Genomic DNA, 8,912 nt, shown 5'->3' on the forward strand with positions numbered 1-8,912 from the left:
TTCAGAATAGAAAATCTTTACACTCTAATAAGAAACATATTTCATATAGGTTTCATTAAAATATTCAGTATAAAACGAGTAAAAAAAGAGATTAAAATTTCAAAGGACTGTATAACTGGTTTCACCCAATAGTGGTCCTTGTCAGCGAAAGTCTGTTATTCTTATTCTATTATTATTACTATTATTTAAAACATTTTGTGTCCTGCTCTTTAGCATGAGACTAATATGTCTATATATAATATTTTCTCATGCAGACTGATCTTTAATAGTAATTATTAGTATTCACATTAATCATCTTCATTATGATTTGCTCTTCGTTTAGAGAATAATAATATTAGTTCTATCCAATTTTTAAAAGCTGTTTTAATGCTACTGAACAGCAGCGATGTACCATATCATAAGAAACATATGTGTTCTATTTCGGATTTTTTCTATTCTGACCACCATATTTTATAAATTTGTATTTTAAAATATTTTTCTGCTGTAATTTTAGTAATCAAATTTTCTTTTATTTGGGGGGCACGTTTTTCCGTTTGTGTACCTTAGCCGATAATGTTTCCATGTTTTAAATATTACTGTTCTAAATACCAATATTAAACATATATCCTTATTCGCATTTGTTTCAACAATAAGTAGATTTGTTCATGAGAGAATCGTTAATATTTTATTTAACTGTAAAATATAAGCGAAAACCTGCAGAAGAAGGAGTTTATAAAGAAGTTGAAAACAAGCACCATGTTTACTGCACTAAAATTCTTATTCAATATAGAAGTAATGTATTTAAAAAAATCAGAAATTGAATTTTCCTCATAGATTCTAGCTTACAATTTTATCGATCCACATCAAAATAAATTAGTAATTATTTTTACGATGATAAAGTAATAAATATTGCTAAAATTTTATAAAATACCAAGTAATATATATTTTTTAGTATTTATGATTTGGGGAAATGATTAATATCCTATTCTACGTAATTTGAAAATAATGATAAATTTGATTTACTATAAGGCAGCAATAAAAACTGTAAATGCTTAATTCTTTGTAAATTTTAAAATATGTTATATATATTTATGTTTTTATGTAATAAACAATAAATTACATATCATCAATTAAATGTCTTAATTTAATGTTGTTTCTGTTTAAAAACATTGCGATAATATATCCGTAATGTCGATATAGATTTTTCTAGCAAAGAACATAAATCATTTTCTACTTCACTTGTATTGTTCTTATTTTTCTATTCCAGGTAGGTATAACTGAATAAAAATTCCAAATCTCCAAATTACATTTTCCCTCCATTATGTGATTAGTTCATATACGTAAACATCTATTAATGTATGACATGTGCATTAAGTTTAGTAAATTGTAATTGTGTTGACATGATAATGTAATAAATTATTTTAACATTTTAACATTTATGTCTCTATCGTTATCTTAACTAGTTTTTGTATATCGGTAGTATTTTATCTCTACGAATAATTTGAGCATATTATCAGGTGTTTATATCTCTCCTTCATATATATATATATATATATATATATATATATATATATATATATATATAAACACTTGCCTCTTTATGCAGTACATAAGACATCATTACATTGTCTATGCTTTAAATGAAAAACAAATAATTTGACCTTCATTTTCCCCGTGAAATGAATTAATTCTTTTGCTGTATATAGCAGGCATTTTAATGTTGAATTTGTTATGAATCACACCTTATGAAACCATAAGTAACAACGACAAGTTTGGATATAGCGAAGGTTTATAATTTTTACAGTCGTTTTCCCTGTTCCGCTACCAAGTTAAACAGCAATATAAATTGAATATTTATAAACCTCCATGGAGTTACAGTATTCGGAGACAGCAGATTTAAATTTATTTTAATACACAGAAGTCACCACTTACTCTGCCCATAGGCTATTCGAGGAAAAAGTTGAAAAGTGCACAGTATCACAATCATAGTAGTGTAAATTCAGTAAATGTCTTAAATTAAGTCATACAGCTTATAAAGAACTTGTTTACATTGAACTTGAAGACGGCCATATTGTAGTCAGCTGGAAAGTTGGTAAATTGAGGACAGTTCCACAGGCGTGCAGTTCCAAGAAAAATCTTTGGGGGGATTTTTTCAATTAGACAAGTGTTTTTATGTATGTTAAGCTAGGGGGTCATCGATTGGAGCTCAGATAAGAACTTGCCATGAAAATAACGGTAAAGCAGAGGCAGGTTGCAACGTCTCTGCTGTTAGACAGAGGGTAGAAAAAAGAAAGTTTTTCATAATTTATTAATGTGATCTTTAAGAAATAATATTTTCCCAGTCGGAAAATATCTTACCGAATTCAGGTGACAATTTTTATAGCACAAGATGGATTATATTCCGATTTCTAATTAGTATTTGTCAGGCATTTGTAAATATATATTTGTAATCGTATTGCTATCAACATAAACACTTTCTATGTACTAGCAATCTGTCGAAACGTATTAATACAGTCATTCCCCACGCAGGAAAAAAATTTCGTTTTGACACGCGTAATAATAAGAAATTTATAAAGTCATATGTGTTCAATTTTGTAAATCCCAATCATGTCAAATTGTTTAAATAATTATCAGCATTCAACAGGCATTCTATCTTTCCGTTTATCTTCGTTCTTCAGTTCAAATTTCTTTTTAAATAAATTGTTCTTTTCCCCTAAGAAGAAAAAAAAATGAAGAACCCAAAAGTAAGCCTATGAAGAGTCAAAACTGAATTTTATGTCAATCAGGTGTCTGAAACTAGTTCGCTTTTAGACATAAAACGTGTTTTTGTCTTGGCGTTATAAGTAAACAGAACCGTAACAGGAATGCCCCGTGCTGCGACTTCATTGGCATTTAACGCTGCATGTAACATAAAAAAAACATTATAGTATCTAGGAAATATGTAAAAAGTACAACGATTAAGTTGATATTAATATGTTCAATATTAATACCTTGTCAAAAAGCTTTCCATAAGAGTTCAAATTCTTTATAGATAGTGAAGATGTCGCTGATATCTCTTTCACATACATTACTTACTAGGTGGGTGCCCGAGTGTTTTGTGTGTGAAGCAAAAAAAAAGATGAAGAAGGTGGTAGTAGGTCGATATATTCGAACCCATACCGCGAAGAAGAAGAACGTGAAAAGTGATATTTTTGCTGTTCCGCCTACTACCAAAACCGGAAGTTACAAATGTATAAATTAAGACTAGTCAATCGGAGAGTCGAAAATGTCGGCGAAAAGAGCAACCCTCCCTAATGTAAAATGCCCACTTGGGGGTGAAAAAATTAATATTTTTTGCTAATTTTCGATACTTGCCTCCCGAAGAGAATTTAAAAATGATAGCTTTTGCGTGAAATCCATCGGATCTGTCGAAGGATTTACGCAGATATAGAAACATACATATATTCCTACATGCATACATACATACATACATACACACATACATACATACATACACACATACATACGTATGTACATTTTAACAGATAGGCGAGATTTATGTTACAGACTAATCTGGGTGATCGGCGTTGCCAAGTGTTTCAATTTGTATGTGAAGAGAAAAATAGTAGTAGGAATGCAGACTCGAAACCTTACCGCAAATAAAAGTGCCAAGTTGAAAATCACAGAATTCATGGTTTAGCCAATTTCTCTTTGTTTTTCGTTCGAATAGCCAAGCTTCAAACGATGTCAGTTTCGTGAAAATCCGCTGCTTCTGTTGAAATTTTAAGGCAGACATAAGAATATGCATACATACGCACATATAACGGATACGTAAGGTTTATACTAGAGACTAGCCTTGTGTCCGGAGTTGACGGGTGATTGAATGTGTGTGTTGAGCAAAAAAAGAAAGAAAGAAAAAGGTGGTAGTCGCCAGACAGGCTCGAACCCGTGTTGCAGAGGAGGAAGAGGACGTGGAAAAACGTGAGATGTTTGCTATTGTTGCTATCGCAAAATCGGAAGTGACCTAGGTTTAAATTAAGGCTAGTCAATCGAAAAGAAGAGATGACGTTAGAAAATATCTGCGAAAAAAGTTCCCCCCTCCCGCTAAAAAAAACATACTTACTGTAGGTTGAAAGAAATTAATGTGGTAACGAATGTTTCGGTATTTGTCGTCCGAAGTGTCGAGCTTCAAAAAAATACTGAGTTTCTGAAAACCCTTCGCCTTTGTCAAACATTTTTGCGAGACTTACATCCATCAATCCATACATTTAAACAGATAAGTGAGATTTATATAAGAGACTTGCCTTGGTGTGTTGAGCAAAAAGAAAGTGATAGTTGACAGGCAGTTCGAATCCGTATATATAGAAAAAACATGACATCTTTGATGTTGCGTCAGATGGCCAAACCGGAATTGATGTAGGTTTAAATTAAGGCTAGACAATTGAAAAAGGGTTTAAGTTTCGAAAATATCTATGAAAAAGCAACCACTCTTCTAGAAAAGTCTCTAGGTGTGAGTGTAGAAATTAATATTTTGGGTCACTTTCTTGATATCTGTCGTCCGAATGGTTGTGTTTCAAAATGATATATATATCTGGTGAAAATATTTCACTTCAGTAAAATGTTGCAGGCATACATAAATACATGCATACATGCATGCATGCATATATATATATATATATATATATATATATATATATATATATATATATATATATATATATATATATATATATATATATATATATAGTCATACTTTTAAACAGATAGGTGATATTACATTATAGAATAGTCTGGATGCCCGGCGTTGCAGGGTGTTTAGAGGTCTGTGTTGAGCAAAAAATATAGTCGTAGTATGCAACCAGGTTAGAACCCTCCACGACAAGGTGGAACAAAACGTGGAAAAAAGGTGAAATCTTTGCTGTTGCGCCCATCGCAAAACTGGAAGTAAAGTAAGTTTTAATTAAGGCTACACAATCGAAAAGAAGGGGACGACTTCATAAAAATATCGGTAAAAAAGCGACGCCGCCCTGTAGGAAATTCTCTAATTTAGGATTAAAAAATCAAAATTTCGGCCAATTATTGGATATTTGTGTTCCACAGTGGCGGGTTTTCAAACAGTGCCAATCTCGTGCAAATCCGTCACACCCGTCAAAAGTTGTAGGCAGAGATACATACAAACATACATAAATATATATATATATATATATATATATATATATATATATATATACGTATACATATACACATATACATGCATGCATACATGCATACATAAACACATACATACATTTTAACATATAAGTGAGATATATTTTATCGATGACCTAAACTGTTCACATTATTGTAAATACATCATGTATTCAGGTCAGTATGATATAAGCCAGTAATGCATGCATATATATATATATATATATATATATATATATATATATATATATATATATATATATATATATAGTGTATTATCCGTGTAAAAAAACTATAACAAAAACTATAACTATATTGTAGGAGTAAGGATGTAAATACTGAAATATTTGCGTTGAAAATGTTATATAATTTTCATTGACCAAAATTAATCATGCTATTGTTATTTAAAAATGTGTCACCACTTATCAAGTCCTAGGTGTCACTCGATGGTAACGGTTAGTGTGTGTACCGTAGTTAGTTGGACAATATTGCTGTAATCGTTAGTGGAAATTTGATAAGTTGGATTCTTTTTAAGGGGAGGCTATCAAGAATATATTACATTGAGGCTGAATTACCTAATATTGTAGTCAGCTGAAAAGCAGGAAAACGGAACAAAGTTTTAAAGGCATGTTGATTCAGGAAATCAACTTTTTTCATTGAATTAGTTTAAGTTTAGGCACAGATATGGAGTGGGGCAATTATTGATAGTGGTATAAAGTTAGGCGTTTTTTTTTGCGTGAATGATTGGAGAAAAGGGCAAATGATTAGAACTCATTGGAGCACATTCCATGAAAATAATGGATCAAGCAGAAACAGGTGCGAATCTCCAACTAGATAAAGAGTCTACTTTAAACTCTAAAAATGCAGGATAAGCAGTTTTCTCCTGCTAAGAGGTGACAACAGTACGTCATGCTTCGACGTACTTGTCCCTTATACATGTAGAGACTTGTATCAGTGGTGAGATGTGTACTGGAGCGGGAGAATTACTGTATCATTTTTTCAGCAACTTCAGCAACCCATTTAGTGGACCTGCTTACTCCTAGACAAACTGTACATTTCAGACCCAGAAGCTTGTCACAAACATAAGACAAGAGCCATTCATTTTAATTGATGCCAAGCGGGGATCAGGGTATTGATTATGGTAAATAGAAGCATGGTTTTTGATGTGTAAAAATTTACTAGCCAGCTCCTTCCCCATTGTACTACATTCTCAACATCAGAGATGAATAGATAAGAGATAAACTGTTCATTTACATCTTTTGAAGTGTTGCAATTAATCACCATAAATGTCTATAAAATATTTTAGGAGGTGCCTTGGGAAGACCATTGGTATATATCAGAAAGAGAGTCATGAACTCAATAGACAACTGTGGGACGCATTAATTACCTGGGATTCGCATGTCTACTTATAAACCACAACCTTTACAAAACTTTGTTATTCGTATATATTTTATAAATCATAGTCTATATATTCATGAGAAGCCCACTGAATATTTTTCTGATAGATTCATTTTAAAACGTATGATAAAACTGCGATTTCCAGCTACGCAGTATGGGTTAACTAGAAACAAATAATCGTCAAAACGCGTCCATTGATTTTTTGAATCTTCTAAAAATAACGTGACCTGCTAATGTGTTTTTAAAGTTTAGTTATCATCGACCTATAGTATATTCATGAATTTTTCATTTATATTTGACGATATTTTAGTTCAATTAAATTGCTGAAACCAAGTCCAGCGCTGCTTAATCTTATAGTTCTCAGACAGAAACTAATATTTTCTTTTTGCTCAACACACAAGATAAAACTGATCCATGGACATTTTTTCTAAAATATGCAGTCAAATTATATCTTAACATAGTGTGATTATCAAATTCAGAACACAAAACCACTACAATTACTATCAAACAACAGTTGGCAAGAATGCGTCAGTTAGAATCAACACGCTTACATTGAAACAACAGTTTTAAAAACTGAATATGTTCTCAATTTAGTAAAAGGTGGTAGAGGAAATCTATTCATTTTACGTGTGATTTTCAACAAGCATTGAATTTTGTATTAATTTTTACTTGCAGTCTGACCAAAATAAACGAGAGATTACCTGTAACTCATTCTCGTGGTGCACTCAAATTATTATTTCTTTTACACCCTGATATCTAAGTGTTTATATTCTTGTAACTATTGTATCTTTAAGAACGTTATTTTTGTAAGTGTTTATATGCATCCAAACTTAGCGGTAATAAATATAGGTGGACTAAAGCTAATGAAGTAAAAGTCAGAATTTTATTTACTTTATAACTTACTATAATATAGAATAACAAACAAAATAAAAAATAAAGTATGCATAAATATAAATTACTATATTTAATCTTGTTGATCAGACATCGCCGTACACAATGTCTATATATAAACTATACTGAAATAAACATTTGATCAATGGATTAAAATAATAATTCCGTGAACCGAATCAATAACAATATATTACGTAAATCCTGATCCAGCTGGTAAAGTACATATTCCTAATGCATTTATCTAAATATAGTATAACTGGTAATCAGAACATTTTATGAATAAAGTAATATACATAATATCTTAATATATGTATATATATATATATTTATATATATACATATGTATATATAATGTTATAAATTGAGTTCTTTTTTTAATTCTTAATGTTGCAATATTCAAAGTTAAACATTTATTATATTTTTCTATACATTCTTGCGTATTTCTTTACCAGTTTTAAAAAACACCTCTTTTTTTCCATGTCTTTGTTTAACCGTATTACTTTTAATGCCAGCATGTTTCTCTTGTAATCCAAAATTTTCAAGACTTCCAGTAAATTCAATGGTTAATTTTGTAATTCCAGTCTTGTTCATTGCCCCCATAAATATGGCATGCGCATATGTTATAACAATGTACGACACTTGTCGGTTTCAATAAAACCCCTGCAATTAACTCCCTTTTATGCTGTTATTCTCTCTGTTTTACGTGTAACTTTTCTTTTCGCGAGAAATGTAAATTTGTAGCAACATAAACCGCTGAAGCACGTTGTTTCTATGAAAACCAGTAATAAGAAACGTCGGTCACTTTCTTACTTTATTTAGGTTTTTGACTACCAGAAAATTTATCGGCATTCGTGATTTACTGAACGTGTTTGAAATTTAGTCGACAAATTAGTAAACTGTAAAAATTTTAACAGATCTAAATTACTTAAACTACACGCATATTAAAACCTACCGTGGTTGAATATAATGTACTCCACACTAACGTAATGTACTTGCAATAACCCTTATTCCTGAGTGGATTCCGGGCCTTGATTAGTGGTGATAACTGTGTAATATATATATATATATATATATATATATATATATATATATATATATATATATATATATATATATATATATGTGTGTGTGTGTGTGTGTGTGTGTGTGTGTGTGTGTGTGTGTGTGCGGAGGGGTTAAAACAAATTTGGCCATGTATCTTAGGAAAGTAGGTTTGAACAACAGATTTTTTCTTTAAATATCAGAAACAATGATCAGTTTAAGAACATTGATACTATTATTGTTCATGTATGTAAATCAGTTAAACAATGCGGGAGAGTGATTAATTTACTGACAAATAACGTTCAAACTACGAAAATAAGTTTTATTTAAGGTTTCAAAGAAATTTCCAAGAATATATATATGTATATACATATATATATATATATATATATATATATATAAATATATATCACCACACTTATGTATATATATGTATA

The sequence above is a fragment of the Euprymna scolopes genome, chromosome 27 (genome assembly GCF_053919585.1).
Source record: "Euprymna scolopes isolate OS-2025 chromosome 27, ASM5391958v1, whole genome shotgun sequence".
In the NCBI taxonomy this organism is placed as follows: domain Eukaryota; kingdom Metazoa; phylum Mollusca; class Cephalopoda; order Sepiida; family Sepiolidae; genus Euprymna; species Euprymna scolopes.